The following is a 17,633-nucleotide window of genomic DNA, read 5'->3' on the forward strand; positions in this document are numbered from 1 at the left end:
TAAACAAAATTCTTCTTCATTAGTTTTTAAAAATGGGAAAAAAATTAAGTTATATAATGTTTGAGGAAACAATGGGAATGGTTTGAATTTCAGGGCAACAATGTATTCTATTGTTTGAAATTAGGCAAAATATCTTTTAAATATTGCCAAAATTCAGAATTACACGACTAGTATCATTAAAAAGACAATTTTTTAATAAGCTTACCTTTTAATTAATTACGATTTCAAAAGAATCACTCCAAGGTGAACATTTCCACCCTCCAAGATTTATATATGTCAAATTTAATAGCTATAGGCCAAACTGTTTAGCCTGTGGAGCTATCACACACACACACACACACACACACACACACACACACACACACACACACACACACACACACACACACACACACACACACACACACACACACATTCATTTTTATTACTAGTAAAGGCTCATGCATCTTTTAAAAAACTAAAATCTGCATCCTTTAAATATATTTCGATTTCAAATGTGTGCATGTAGAAAGGATCGGATTACGACTTTTATAAGATCTGTCTTTCTAAGAAAGAATTAATTCCAATTGTTTGATTATTATGTAAGATTATTTCGTTATGTAAGATCACATCGTTGAAGTAAATTTTAACCATAACCTAATTATTAAATAGGCAAAGTGAACAACTGCAATTTTGAGGGGGGGGGGGGATCTTGAGACTTTTTGCAGTATTTTCAGAGAATAACATAATTTTGTATTTTTGATTCAATTTACGAAAGCTTTGAACTTGATTTTATCAAGTTTATATATATGTTGCCTTATGTACTTGAATTTATCAAATATATGCTACCTTAGAATGTATATTTGGTCATACAATCAAATAGAACCTAGATAATGTTAAAAAGTTTTGTTATTTTTTTTTTCTTTACTCTTTTGTATAAAATTACTTTTAGATTTTAATTTTTTTTTTTTTTTTTTTTTTTTTTTTTTTTTTTTGTTACACGATATACTGACAGCAATATCTGGAAAGTGATCTGCAATTTAATATTTTGCTATTTCATAGCAAGCATATATGACTTTGAAAGTTGGTAGGGGCAGCCTCCCCTCCCCAAGACTCCTACTGCCTGAGGGACACTAGAGTGCTTAATCAGGTCCTGCATCTATACTTCATTCACATTTTGCATACCTGTCTACATGTTTTACATGCTTTATACTCACTACTCGTTCCTTTGACATATATTTTGGTTATATTAATAAATGTCATATTTATTAACAATGGAAAGGACTACTTCCCTTTAAAGATGCAACTTTTTCTATAGTTAACATGAATCCATGGGAAGCCTGTGGGAGAATTGTGATGGTGTACCTTATATGGCATTAAGATTGTGCTATAAAGCATTTATATTTTGCTTTCGTGACTCACTCCATAGACAAAAATGCCACAACATATCCCTAATCCCAGGATCCGGCTGGTTCTGGTTTTTAGTTTGTGCGGATACGTGTGGGAAAGACAGAAATCCACATCCCCCAAGGGGATGCGAGCGCATGCAGGGCTGAAAATCCCCTTCCAAAACCCACCCATCTATTGATTCGAAGTTACATGACCGTACTGGGACACTGGACTATTATTATGCAGAACATAAGTTCATATTAACAGATTTGGAATAATAAGAGGGTTTAAAGGTGAGTGATTGAGATAATTTTTGATTACAGGGCCTAAGGGACATGAGCATATGGATTGACTTGCCATCTTCTAACTTAGTGTACAATAGTTTAAATGTAGAGAAACACAAAACAAGAAACACAATATTTTCAAAATGTAAAAACAAAAAAATAAGACACAATGCTTTCAAAATATTGAGGCATAAATAAGCGAAACATAATTGAATAATATTTTCAGAATGTAAAACATAAAATTTCCAAAATGAAGAAATAAAAATATTAAAACATAACAGCAACTAAGATTGCCATGAGGGCGAAAAGAGATGTAGCATTTAGAAAGATGCATAGCAGTTGCAAAATTATTAAGTAAAGGTTCATCACGATTTTTGTTTGGGTGTAAAATTTTAATCCAAAAAACACAGAGTATGTCAGTAGATAGTTAGATGAGGCAGCGGACAAACAAACAATATGTCTGGAATACATAATTATCTGTAACGTTGAGAGGACATCTAAAAGCAGTCTGTCACATTTTATAATATACCAAACACTTGACGTTAGTTTATTTATCAGATTACTCAAGTAAGAACCATGAAAATTCGAGAAAGTGAGATTGGAAGAAAAAACAAATAATAATGCATCGAATGTAACTTGTAAATTTTAAAGCTCTAAAAATGAAGTATATACGTAAAAGTGAATATTAAATGAGGACTGAAGTACAGGAGCTTAGATATGATCACCTGGGTCATCAACATCTCCTTTACTACTACAACATTATAACACTTTATAGATTTTTTTTTTTTTTTTTTTTTTGCATGCTGTCTTGTTTGTGATGAAAATTCTATGACATGTACAAGGTGTCAAAGACCTCAACATTCGCCTTTTACCCCCATTTGGGTCGCGACCCACCATTTAGGAAGGCTTGTATGGACTAATCCTCTCTTATTTATTTTCAAAAGAAAAACGAATTATTAATAAAAATGTCGTAATTTGTGGGAGGACTATTAAGCTCAAAGCAAACATAAAACTTTTACTGTGAGAAGTAACTTGCTCATTCTATGTTGCAGACACACGCCAATTTCCGAGATAATTTCCCTCTCATTTCCTAGTCAGTTTCATTTTCTCGTCTTCTTTTAATGATTTAATTAGTTACCTCCGAGAGGTCTGTCTGACAGCCAACTCCGATTAAAGAGCTCGCGGCTGATCTACGAGCTTCGCTAAACGCCTCTGAATTCTCCGGCAGAAAGAAGAACAGAAAGAGCATTAAAAGAGGCGTAAAAAATGAGCAATGGATTGTGAGGCGGGATACACCTTAATTTGCGAACTCAGGCTCCTCCCCTCTCATTAAACCTCGCTACGCAATTAGAGGACAGCCCCTCGAGCAAGACGCTTATTGCCATCCCGTGTATGAATCTTTTTTAATATCTTCATTAAATCCTGACCCGCACCGTCCAAAGAGGGAGCCTAGACAGTTATTTATAGGCTCGTAAAAGACGACCGTAGATTGTAGTCGGATATTTTTCTTATCTTGTAAAGCCTTATGAAGACCGACCCCAGGTTAGGAGAGACATTTCCGAGAAACGCGAGGTAGCAGCTAACATTTTTTCGGGGTTTTTGCCGAAACCGCCTGTGGTTCCTACTCGAAGCTTGTCGATGAAATTTATTGGGTTATTTTCTACCCGCTGCGCTTCTGTTCCCCTATTATGAAACCCTGACTGCGTTCCCTCCTCCCTACGAAGAAGTCGAACTGGGAGTTATTTAACCCGGAATAAATAACATGGAAAATAAAGTCAAGCAGACGAGAAGCGGAGGATTACGCTGTTAATGAAGCCGTGTCATGGGTACAAAGAACCGTCGAGACATATCAGCCCGTAAATTGTGGGTAGGTTGAGCGTAAATATGTGAGAATTGCCGACTACTTTCGCGCTGGATGACACGACGATGATTTTAGTGGAAATGGGAGGATCAAGTCAGAAATTTGTCCCACGAGATAAGGTTTCGGGGAAATGGTTCTGGAGCCACTAATTCTGTCTCTCCTCCTCTATATTTTCCCTTTTATCTTTGCTAATCGCTGTTGTTGCTTTTAAATTTGCCTTCAGACAGTTCTAAAAGTGTCCAGCTGATATCAGAATTTTGTGTTCTCAGGGAAAGCGAAATTTCACTTGAAGATGGTGCACTAAAATTCATCCCTCCCCCTTCGGAAAAGATTTAATTGAAATGATTTGAGTACTTTTTAATTATGTATTATTTACTTTGTTTCAAATAAATTCCTTTTGTTATACTTTATTTTCTTAAAATTTTAATTGGAGATTGGAAGGCGAAATTTTAATTGGAGATAGAGGATAATTAGTTAGTTACTAACCTAAGATAGTTTAAACAAGTCTTGAGGGCATTTCCAATATTTGATTTAATTTTGATGGAAAATTCTGGTACATTACCTGCAATTGAACAGCCAGAATATATTGCGTCAAATGGTTGGATGGAAAGTTCAAAAATACTTTTAATTAGTAATTTTTTTCTAGACAAAGACAGATTATCTCTTATTTTTCTTTAGAAAAATAATGATTCATATTATTTCTCTATCCAGTGTAATATGAATCCTACCACAAAGATGAAGCAATGGAAAAGAATCAGAAGTACGTTTATTTGTCTAACGATTACAGTGGAAAAGAGGACATGGAATCGGTAATTTGTTCCATAAGATCAAATTTCCGCGCAATCGTTCTGATGCCTTTTAAGTTCTATCCCTCTAACTGCCCTCCCCCCATCTTAGTGATTCGTTAGTGAAGGTTTTGTTTTTGCTTTAATTTAACTCTGAAAGTTTCCTGTTCAAGTTACGACTTTATGTTAGATGAATTCTACCTGAAGATAGAGAAGGATTTAATAAAAGTTACTTTGCTAATAATTTATATTCCAGTTTCTGCTCTTTTTTCGTCTTTCTTAATTTACCTTAAATTACTGATATTTATAAAAATTAAATATCTTTTGGTATGCTGAATTTTCTAGATAATTCAGAAAGTATATGCTATATCAAATACAGAACAGGGGAAAGAGGACAACTGCTTTTAAATAACACATTTTAGAACGATTTATTTTTCATATTTATTATCGCCAAACTCCGATTATGCAACAAACAAAATAGATAACTGCCTCGAAATTGTTAAGTGACCGCGATATTTTTTTTTAATTATTATTATTATCATTTTTCTTTTTTAATTTTGTGCTTACGTTTTGGGCTACAACAGCTGCATTAGTCGAACTTCCTCAAATTAAAATCAAATTTAATTTCCGAACTTTATTTTTTTTGTATATTTTCCAATTGGTTAACTGACTGACAAGACAAGCTGGCAAAGTTTGGAAGAGCTGGCACCAGCTCTTCCAAACTTTGTATTATAATATCTGAATTATGTGACAAAAAAAAAAAAAAAAAAAAACTTTTATTTTTTTTATTATTTTATAAAAATTGCTTTTAAATTCAACATTTTCAGACGCAAGATAATAAAATCAACTCTCGTAAAGATGACACGCATTCAAAAGCTTTGCTATTCCCCTCCTTTTATCTTAGCGATTGTCGTTGGTGGTATTTTTGTGTTTGCCTTTATGTAGCTCTGAATTATTTTTTCTTCCTCTATCTATCTATCTATCTATCTATCTATATATATATATATATATATATATATATATATATATATATATATATATATATATATATATATATATATATATAAGATGAAATCATAGAAAAATATTCTTGTAGTTTCTATCAAAATGATACTATACCACCATTTCCTTAGAGAATTTTTGCATGTTCAATTTCCAATAATAAAAATATTTATTTATTTAATTTTTAATTTTGAAATGCTAGATGCGATCCTGAGTTAGCATCAATAATTTTACTGATTTATCTAATGTAATTAATAGAATTCATGATAAAAAAGAATGATTTCAGACGTAAAAACCGGATGATCAAAAAATTGTTTTAAATTATTGTGAGAGGTAAAAAGCGCAAAAATAAGCCAAAATCGCAAAGAAAAGTTCAATAAAAAACAACGATAGGATGAGTTAGAGGGCGTTGTTTGCCACAACTTATTTGGATTTCAGTGATAGTAATTTAAAGTACGTATAAAAGCATGGGGGAATTTACGAATACTAAGAAGATGTATATGTAAACCTTGTCACAAGAATCGCCTCACCTTCGCGCGGTTTTTCGAAATGCTGGCTATTTTCAACCGAGTTCGCCAATCCATGTGCGGCCACCGTAATGTATGTATAACTACTAAATTTAGAATATTGTTGTGAAATTATTATAAAGTACTGTTCAAATACAAAGTTTCCTCAAATAAAAAATTCTCACCCGTTATTGGTTTGCCATTTCTGCTGTTTATCTTCTAACATATCATGTTAAGGTTTCCAGCCATATAATTTTTTGTGATTCTGGCTGTGTTGTATGCTTTCTACATCCTGTAATAGTTTTATAGGATGAATTTTAAAGAGTCTGTGTAATAATCAGAAGCACGACTGAACACATGTCTTGACAATATACATAAAAAATGAGATGCCAAAGAGTCGTAAATGGAGGATGACTCTCACTTTTTGGACTTGCCGATCACAAAGCTTTATAAATTGGATCGCAGTCTTAAATAGAATGTCGCAAATAGTGAATATCCCTCTTAAACTTCGATAGCAAATGTATTTCTCAAGATTTTAAAAAATATTTATGAAGATAGTTTTAAATTAAAACAGAATCTCTCCGTGGACAGATAAAAAGAGAATGAATGCTCGTCTATCAAATAATAGTACTGCCATATTTTTGTCGGATTTCCTCTGTCAGACCTGTTCCGATTCCCTATGAGCATAGAAAAAAGTAGAAGGTAGCTTTTGTTCTTCAAAGTCAAACATTTAGTTAAAGTTTGACTGTTTCTACAAAAATGAACATGGATCTCATATTGTTTTACAAACTTTTTCCCCCCATATAAATAATGATACAGTGTTGTAAAGTAAAAATATATATAAAAAATCTCCCAGAAAATTAATCTTGCATAGTTTAAAAGTATTTTGAGTCTAAAGTCAATTTTTCTGAAGGATATTATCTCTATAAAAAAAAATTTTTTTTCTGCTATACTCGGTTTCTTTTTCGAAGTATATGAACCACAGATTTGTCTTCGCCGAAAATTTCAATAATCAAAATTGAGAATCAAGAAATGGCTGATACAACTTTTCAATTCATTTTCCTGAAATATGTTCTTATGATTTCTTATCAAATTCACGAAGTGCAATTCATGGCACGGTTTCACAGTCCTTACAATTCACTATGTGGTATAGCTTCAAAGAGAGTTTGAAAATAATAAGTGAATAATTTTTAATAAAAGAAATCTCAACTTCATAGTTTAATATCGAAAAGAATGGCTATCAATCAATTTACTTTCCACTAACGGTAAAGAACTTACATTTTTTTATAGCAACCAGTCATTCCCCCTCCCCCGCCAAGCATTGATAGGCTGCTTTATTATTTAAAGAAGGGGACTTTTTTCTCCCTAACGCAGCGACCCCATTTCGAGTACAGGAATAATCTGAGGCATTATCAAGGAAATTTTTTTAAAAAAAAAATCATGATTCAGAATATACTTTTAATTCTGCTTTATTGAATATATGTTATATTAAATAAAGACGTATGTACTGTATTGATGCTCTGTAGGGCAAATCATTTGACCTAGAGCTACTAAATTTGTCGCGGATATACTTTCAAGGATAAATATGTGCACTATGGAATGATTTTTTAATTTATTTATTTTGAAATACAGCTAAATTTTGACGGTTTTTTTTTTTTTCCCCTCCAAAACTATCGAAAATATAGCAAAAAATAAATTTTACGCAGTTTTAAAATTCGAAAATTAAGCTTTTCCGTGATGCCAGTTTAATAGCCGTACAATTGTTTGCCTATTTTTAATTAATTTTTCAAAATATTTTTAAGTTTTATTTTATTTCAATGCATTTCATTGCTGGCATAAAATTCAAATCGTTTTCATTGTTACTACAAATATTTGGGAATCATTCTGGATTTTTCTTGTTTTCTTGGGATGAAAGTATATAGTTAAGGCTTCCTTTTCTATACTGAGCAGATCTTTGCTTAAAATGCGAGTTTAATAAAATTTTTGAAATTTTTTTACTATTTACAATTTAGGCAAGTAAGTTATACTGAATAAATTTTAAAATGCGTCCATTTTTAAACAAAATTGCTCTTTCCTGTAATATAATTGAATGTATCAAAAAATATTATCATTCTTATTATTTGTAAATTACTTTCTCATTGTAATTCATTGAATCTTTATTGACTTAGAGAAATTTTGAATTATATACTGAGATTTAAAGCAAATTATGAAACGTATTCTTAAAACACACAAAACTTCAATGTCGAGTGTTTTTATTTTTTATCCTTATATTTTTAATGAATATGTTTAATTTCAGCCAAAAAGTTATTGTATTGAAGTTTTAACACTTCCATTTCAGATCTAAGTTCAAATTTTAGATGAGATGATATAGAATTAGGAAGATCCATAGCACAATGAAAAGAACGGCATGAATCTTTAAAATTGTACGGTTTATATTTTTATCAAAATTTAAAGTTTAAAAATATTTCGCTGAGGAAGCCATTAGAAGCAAGTTTAATAAAATATTTTACTGTGGCAATTACATTTAATTAAAGTATTTAAAAATAAGCGAAATAAAACTTCTGAGGAATGTTCATTTGAATGATGAAACATTTGTAAATTTTTATGAAATGCATCAAATCAAGATGCTTCCTCTTTTTTTTTATTTGCATTTATTTGTGATAATTAAGAAATTGACAAATGCACTTTTTCGACAGATTTTTGTCACCAAACTGTAACAGATAAGAACTTATAGATCTGAGATTCTTCTTCATATTTTTTTTTTGGATCCATATTTTAGAATTAATTTCAATGAACTCAATTCAGGCTGACTTGAAAAATGTGAATTATGTCGCGCCAGTTTCATTTTGGACTCTATTGCAAGTTCTTCTGGAGAAAATATATCAGAAAACGTGTCATTAGGCTCTTGATAACACGTGCAGTTACTTTTGCCCTGTAACTGTGTCGTCGAGTCGATTACTATATTCACTTCATTTTGAATTCATATTCATTATCTCATTTATTGATTTGAAGATATTATAGAGTCAACAATTGGCATCAAAGTTTGGTTTGAACATAATAGACTGATCTAGATTTTAAATTTACATTTTCAAAATATTCAAAAAGTGAAAAAAAAAAATTGTGTGTGTGTGTGCGTGCCCGCAATTATAAACACTTAAACCAAAAGATAATTAGAAAATAAGAAAAACAAGTTATTAATATTAAAATAACTTCCTTTATACAATTTCATTTTCTTAAACGTCGATGTCAATTTAAAGCAACTTTATTTATTATTTTTTTCTTTTTTGAAGACATTAAACCACAAAAATTTTCCTAGTTATGGTTGTACCAACTAGTTAATTATTTCTTTGAAGTCTTCCAAAATTAATCATTTAAGAAATTAGAAAACAGGCATTATTTTCCGTAACATTAGAACAGAACTTGAGCAGTCTTAGAATTTCAATGTTATTATGTTTTGTTTTTTTTCGCTCTGATTAAGAAAGTTCATTTTTCATTAAAGAGCGATAACACACTGTTTGTGGCAACCTCATCGAAGCGACGAGCATGAACAGTCGATCATCACTTGAAAAGGCGGAACCTGCTTTCTCATTGGTCTGAAGTTACGGATAGTTGTTTGGATGTGATAACTTTTATCACTAGATCATCTCTCGAAGAATATGAAAAGTGGTTTATTAAGTATTTCATTTAAAATTCTGGATTAGTTTGATTTACTAGTGTGCAGAATAGCTTTCTGAGTTGAACCTTGTTCCTTTCAGATGATACTAAACGTTAAGAAAATGACTAGGTAGAGGAATGACTATTCTTTATCTCAATGAAACCTTGGATTATATTTGTCGCTAATGATTTGTATTTTAAATGTTTGAAAGATAAGGTTTAAATTTAGATGTTTAGATGGTGTTTTTATAATGTATGAAAATAATAATATTTACGTGTTGGTGCGGCGAGGCTCAAAACCTATTTACGATTCTTAAAAAAAAAGAGAGAAAAAAAGAAAAAAAGAAAACGAAATAATTTTTTAATTGTTCCAAAGTATTTACTATTGTTTATTTATTTATATTTGAAACAATTTTTAGTGAGTTTTCTTTTCCCCTCCACAAAATATAAGTTCAATAAAATAAGAAAAAAGTAAAAAAATAGTTGCATTAGCAAGATAATAATAATAAAAAAAAAAAAGGTACTTAATGCGATCACGGTAAATGTTATCACTTGCTTTATACTACCACAATTTTCTGGTCCTGAGCCCACGTATTCAAATATACACAAGAATATTCATTTAGCGAAGTCATTATTTCCTGTAAAGTTATCAGTTCTGAAGTAGATTATTGAAGATCTTTAATTTTCAACAAGCGTTAACGATGCTGTATCATGAAATTCCGTGCATCACTTTTAAGGAAGAATTTGGGAATCATTTTTTTTTTTTTCAGGGGATGGGGTTCACATTCTTTTGTCAGGTCCAAAGGGGTTTTGATTGATTTGGAAGGGACAGCTAAGCTGTAAGGTCTAGTTTGATATCTGTTGAGCAGCCATAAACAATGTAAACTGCTATTGAATTCCGAGAAAAAAAATTGAGTTGAGTATTATCTACAAAATTGAGTTTTTAAAGAAGCATGAAAATTTACCTAAAATGAGACTGCGCAATGCCATAGCGCAGTTAAAAATTTCTTCTATATAAAATTTTGAAAAACCACGACCTTTCTGTAACTTGACGGTGATCATTCAGACAGGTATGAAAGTGACGAAGAAACCTTCTAACTAAAGAACGCCTAAATGAGTCCAGTATTTGATATTTTGAAATGCGACGTGCAACATCTTCCGACATATTTTAAAATACAATACAAGTAGGAGCAATATGTAAATGAGCCGATGAGCAACAATTAATGAATTTTCTTTAATTGCTCTTTTTGAAATATGCAAGGTTTTTTTTTTTTTTTTTAAACTGACAGTACTCAGAGACCTCTGTAGCTTGATCTATCTGCCGCAAAACCACCAAATTTTGTACGGAGACTATTGACGACATGGGAAAAAAAAAAAAAAAATCTGCAGAAAAAAAAATTAGTTTTAACAGTTGCCGTTAGGGGGAAATGTGGCGCTTTACACTTTAAGACAGCTGAAATTTTGCATAAAACACGGGCAAAAATGGCAAAATGCAAAATCCCTATTAAGTAGTCGACACCAGCCCCAGTATTTTCATTTATAAAAAAGAAGCGGGGCATTGAAATTTATTTCAAGTATCAGTTGATTTGTAAAATACTTTAACACAGCGTGCATTACTTATGAAGCTCTTTTATCTTAATCAGTCTAATGCAGCGGTCGTTCTTCGTGAATTTAGAAGTCAAAACAATTTAAGTAAAGGACCTCTATCAATTAATGCAGTGAAAACAATGATTAAAAAATTTGAAAAAATAGGTTCTCTTGAAACTCAGCCTGGTAGAAGACCGAAACCGGTATCGGAGGATACGATCACAGATGTTGTGACTGCAATCGTTAAAGGCTGTTCCGTAAACGCTCAAAGATAACATGATATGCTGAGTAGTTTTGTTGTCCCACAGCTTCAGCAAAGGCAATGCTTAGATAAAATTGTCTTTATGCAGGATGGAGAACCACAACATATTGGTACATCCGTACAGTAACTGTTGCGCCATCACTTTACAGAAGAAAGAGTCATTTGTCACTGTTTTCGTGTTGCCTGGCCCCCTCGCTCTCCGGATCTAAACACGGACTGTTATGAACCACCTCCAGCATGTAGCTGTAGAGAGTACGGTGTACAGATTGCAATGCTTAGTCCAAGAAAATGGAGGTCATATTGAAAATAGCCGATGTCTTCCCCGGGAAAGCGATTCTACCGAATAAAAACAAAAGAACAAAGAATAAATAGGAAGTCGAATAGATTCTCCTCTTAATTTGTGACCATTTACAGAATTTATTTTTTCAAATAAAGATCATTTGAGGAAAAATTAATTCTTTGTTATTCATTTATCTGTTTACAGTAGCCTTTTAAAATTTTATCGTGCAGTTAAACTTAAAATTTAGATCAAAAGCGCCACATTCCTCCTATCGGCAACTTTTCAAACTATTTTTTTTTCTTTTTGTGGATTCTTTTTTCCCATGTCATCAATAGTCCCTGTACAAAATTTGGTGACTTTGTGGCTGATAGTTCGAGCTACAGAAGTATCTCAGTACCGTTAGTTAAAAAAAAAAAAAAAAAAAAAAAAACCACTCTGTATTACAGATAGTTCAGAAGCAAATGTTTTTCCCTTTTTTCTTAATAAAGCCTAATTGGTTATTGCTATCATTAGATTAATGTGATCAAAAATAATAATAATCAAAAATCATAAAAGCTTTATTATGCCTATTGAAATTATCTATTTGTATCTTTTTTGTAAATGGGAGGGGGAGTTTTAATTTAGTTCAGAATTTTAAATAGCCTTACCATTCATAAGTCTTCTTCGGTTATAGTTACGAAATCGCTTTTAACTGCAAACAATGTATTTCCTGGGTAATATATTTCGCAACGCCTGAAGGATATAGGGTTTTAAAATTTTCTTTTCTAATGAATGAATGAATGCAGAAGATGAGGATCTGATATCTTGGAGTAAAAAAATAAATGGTGACACTGTCGCACTTGACCAAGGAGTTTCAGCTGAAGAGTACGAAATAAATGAAGGAATTAGGTACGCTAATCAGTAAAACGACTTGATATAATCTTTAAATAGTATTGAGCTTTTTTATAATTCTTCTTCATTCCCAGAAATTACTGCATTCCATAAAGTATAGAGTTGTATTGTCCAAACAATGATGCGCTAGGAAAAGGCATTATATATATACAATGGATATGTATATTAGTAAAAATAGTCCTAAATAAAAAGGAAAAATAAGCGAGTTTATTTATTTCATTTTTAGCGTTTTCCCTATTATAATTTTTTTTATAACTTGAAGATCTTTATAAAAATAATTTTTACCAATAATATTAATCGCCTTTTACTGTAATTTCTTGGAATTCTTGATATGTCTAGTCAACAGACAGATGTAAATGTATAGTCAACAAAAGGATTTCGCAAATGTTTGGCATATAACCAGTTAATAACTAGGAGAAAAACAGTGATTTATTCATTTTTGATATTAGAGCTGTACCATAATACTTTATTCTAAATCCATTATTATTCTACTAATCGAAAGATTTCTTGTAATTTAACAAATTAAAGTATCAATAACAAAAACGCTATCTCATTTTACAAAAATATTTTGTAAATTTTTTTCAATATATAAAAGAATGATATAATTCAGGAATACCTTCTTACTATTTACGTATAGAGTGGTTATTATTAAAGTGTCTCTACTCAGAGAGTAGAGTCACTTGAATTATAACCTCTATATCTATGTATAGTCCATTCTGGTAGGCGGACTTCATAAGGACTAGGTTTATGCACTTTATGATCCACAGGAAAAAGAAAACTGCAAAAAGAATAATAATTTAAATTTTGACCACTAGATGACATTTCGTGTTAACTTGTAGAAAGATTATTATGCAAATTAGGAAAGTTTAAAAATGCCAGAAGTCAGTGCCATAAATCATTCTTCATCACACCTTTCAAAAAAAGCTTTGAGCTTTGCTGCTTATGTTGTTTTCACCAGAATTGCAGCAATGGCTTGCCTGCATTGCGAGACTTGCGAACAGAGCCTATGTCCAAGAATGGATTTAAAACAGATGATTATTAAATTAAGGGTCTGGTGATTTGCATTTGCTTCCGGGAAGAGGATCGAAACAGATTTCAAGTGAGAGTGGGGAAAATGTCCCTATTGCTGGGGTAGCAACTGGTTGCAAATATTCTACGGCAAATGCTCGAGCAGTGTCACGTGATCTATCTTCTCTCTTGGCCGACGGTAAGAAATGTTCTGTGATCCATTTTAAAGTGATATTCGTACAAGGTCACTTGGCAGAAACTGTTCATCAATCCTCAAAACAACGTATTGATTTTATTTACTAGTTTCGAGCAAAGATAATCGTTCACAGTGTATGCCTTAGAGTATTTTATGATGACACGAGTCAAATTTTATCTTAAACAAGGCAGAAAATACTCAAAATTGTCGCGTAGGATGTTGTGTACGCCCTACTCCTTGTGCAAGAACAACTTCTGCGTTTTGATTACATTACTCTATGGTATGGCTTTACTACTGATTTCATCCTTGGCCTCTTTTTCTTTGAGGAGAACACTCCTCAAAGGCCTAAAAGATGTACCGCCAAGGGTGCCCTTTTCTGAACACTTCTACAGCAACAAGTCATCTCTGCCTTACAGGAACGCAAAAGCTGAAGGACTACTGTCTTCATGCAAGATGATATAATACTCCATATTGCTCGATAAGTGAAGGAGCTGCTTCTTTTTCAATTTGAAGATCATCAGATAATTCCAAGAAATTTACTGACTGCCTGGCCTCCTCGTCCTCGAGAATGCAATCCTTACGATTTCTAGTAAAAGAAATTTCTGAATCGTGTATATGAGGAAAACATGCTGATGTTGCCTGAAATGAAAGCAAAAATAGTATCCCATGTTGTTACAATTCCTCAAGAAACAATTCATGCAGCTGTAGAATACCCTATTACATGCTTTGAATATGAGATTGACGAAAATTGCATGCATATTGAATAAATGATGTGATTAAATTAAGTTTTGTGTTTCAAATGTGTGTTTTCTTTTCTTTATACGTCACCTTTTCACTGCATGGTCGAAATTTTATTACATAATTCTTTTTCTCATGGTCCAGATAATGTATGTAGCAAATTTCAAGAAACCGCAAACAGAACAGTCTGAGTAAGATTACTTTAATTAAAACCTCTCTCTCTCTCTCTCTCTCTCTCTCTCTCTCTCTATATATATATATATATATATATATATATATATAAATAATAATATGTGTGTGTGTAATGTCAATTTTAAATCTGAATTAAATTCGTAATTAATTTCCTAATTTTTATCTTAAATTAGTTCATGTTAACTTCATTCTAAAATATTCTCTTGTTTCCTGACTCAATTCCCACTTTTTTATTTAATTATTTACAACACACTCGCTAGAAAACTGATGACTATTCATTTTTTCAGGCTCCGACCAAAGGAATAAAAATCCATAATGCCTACGACATTTTTTTAAAGATAGCTAAGATTCCCTTGCCTAAATCGACACGGGCCAAAGAAATCCTTATCAAATCTCATAGTAATATCACTAAAGGGAAAATTATCTGTCACTTTGCTTTTGTATCGCGATGTGGACTAACGCATTTCTTATTGCCGTTTCCCTGCACATAATATGACACCCTTGATGAAATAAATCAAAGTTAAAATTTTCTTCTTTTCGGCCACGTATTCGCAAAATTATTATATATGTATACACGCACATACATGCAGGATAATCATTAAAAAATTTCTCCGATATATAAACTTCTAGAGACCGTCTTCTTATGTACAGTCGATCACTCTGCCACAAATGAAGGAAGCAGTATCGTCGGGATTTGTTGTGGCCGACCGCATAACTGTCCATAATACCGGATATTTCATCAAACTGTCATCCTCTTCGAGGCGGTTGGCCCTCAGCCACAAAGTGGTTGATCTCTTACCTTCCTCCTCCTCTTCCAGTACACATATCATCCTGTTAAACGAGGAGCAGACCATCACTTAAAGAAAATCTTCTCAAAATTCCCGTTCTACAGCTAAAGAAATCCAAATGCTTTAAGACTTTCAAACAGCTGGTAAAAAACTGCTTTTTAACATCATGCTCTTCAGTGTTTTAAGATTATTTAGGACCCTCAGGACTGAACTTAAGTCATCATTTTAATTTTCAGATTTTCCGAGAAAAGTACGCATTCCATTAAATAAACAGTTCCAATTCCTCCACAGATTAACGACATTTGCATCTGTCATTCTGAATCAACTGCAATATTGTTGTATACTGAGCATTTATACTGAAGCACGTTTTCATGCTTGTGGAAGTGACTTCTTCGAAAAATTACGGACCGCGAACAAATGTACTTACAATGCCACATCACATAATCGCTTTATTTTCATGTAAAAGCACATGATGAGGATTTTCGTCAGCCCATTGAACACAGTTCCCAGTTAAGAAGACATGCGCCTTTATTCATTCATAATAATTCGTATCTGTGACCTTCTATCGTCATCAAATCTGATGAAGAAAAATTTCGCAAAATCGACAACCTGTTGTTCGTCACCAGCGTTGGAAGCAAAGTGGAAACACAGAACATAGCGCAGGACTTTGAGGACTGCTCTTTTCTGTACATCCGAATTTCGGGAACATTCTTTGCAGTGTGTAATGGATTTGCAGTAATCATGTTATGCACTTCCGCAACAGTCCCAATAGAAACAGATGGTCTTATCGACCACAGTCTGTCATATGTATTTCCAGTTACTCACATGGGACTCGTTTTAGCTTACAATTTTGCCGATAAACTTGTATGGCTTCAGTAGCGTTATCCGTTCATATAAAACAGTTTTATCGATTCACCTCGTTGTTTCCCTGCAAGTGTCATCTTATTGGTATATTCGTACACCTGATTGAAGACACCTTCTCACACTGCTTATTAAAGGTTTTCCACAAGCTATGCTTTGCATATGTTGTGTTGTAATTAATGCTTTAAATGTCCTTTCCTATGAATTGTGGAAAGTGCCTCAATGCACCCCTTCTCTTTATTGTTATTGATCCTTTACAATAATCTTTGAAAATGTTTTACGCTGCCAGTTTCTGTCATGCGTGTATCGTCCCAAAGCTACTGAAGGTTTTTCACTTCGTTGACCGATTAGTGCAGGGAAAAAAAAGTGAGTGTTGCGATTCGAAAATTTCGAATTTTTTTCTCTGTAACCGTACAGTTCTTTTGTTTTAAATCATCACAGTCTCGAGCGCATTACTTTAAATAACACTACATGAAATTTGGATTAGTTGAGCAGGTAGACAGCTAGGGGTTCATATAGAAAGGAAGTCTTTTTTATGATCACCCTGTATTTATACATACTAAAGCACCAGAAGTTTCATTTTATGATATACGGGAGAGATAAGAAGTGACCTGTTTTCAGCACCAGGATGGATGAAAAATAAAATAAAGATTCTAAGGAAAAAGGATAGTTGTCACACTATTATATATTAGATTGATCTCTGGAAATTAGTTTGGTTGGATAACCGTCCTTTTTTTGAAGCTATAGAAGCATAATTTTACAGTTGGCCTCTCAACGTGATCTTTGGTTGAATGACCAGGCTAATATTTAAGCTGACGACTCCACTCCGAACCTCGGCACTCCTCAATCAGAAAGACGCCCGACTCCAACGAACAATGTGCACGATATCAGATTACACAGTGGGTCCCTGCGGGATCGAACCCCAAGTCGAAACTTTCTAATCAGACCACCGGCATCCAAACCTCAATAATTATCTTCTTAGAATACTACGACATTACTCCATACCATGACTTTAATCAACATGTAAGTGGTTTTGCTACATCTGGATCCTAAACAGCATTAGATTGTTAGTTAGAATCAAAGTATTTTGTAGTTATGTAATGGTAAAAGGTAATTTAAAAATTCTAACTAATTTGTCTCGTTTGTTTGTTTTATAGATGGCGGAATGGAGTCTATTCTCGTCATATCACATATGAAAAACGTTAGATGCCTTGCCGTATAACATCTGATTTCAACTGATCTAGTTCTCAAATTTGAAAAATTGTGAGAAAAGTACATTTTTTTAAAATTTCTTTCTTTGGTGGATGTGTGTAGTTATTTAAATGAACGGTTATTTGTGTTTACAAAGATCTTTGATGCAGGTGATTTTT

The sequence above is a fragment of the Argiope bruennichi genome, chromosome X2, assembly GCF_947563725.1.
Source record: "Argiope bruennichi chromosome X2, qqArgBrue1.1, whole genome shotgun sequence".
Classification (NCBI taxonomy): domain Eukaryota; kingdom Metazoa; phylum Arthropoda; class Arachnida; order Araneae; family Araneidae; genus Argiope; species Argiope bruennichi.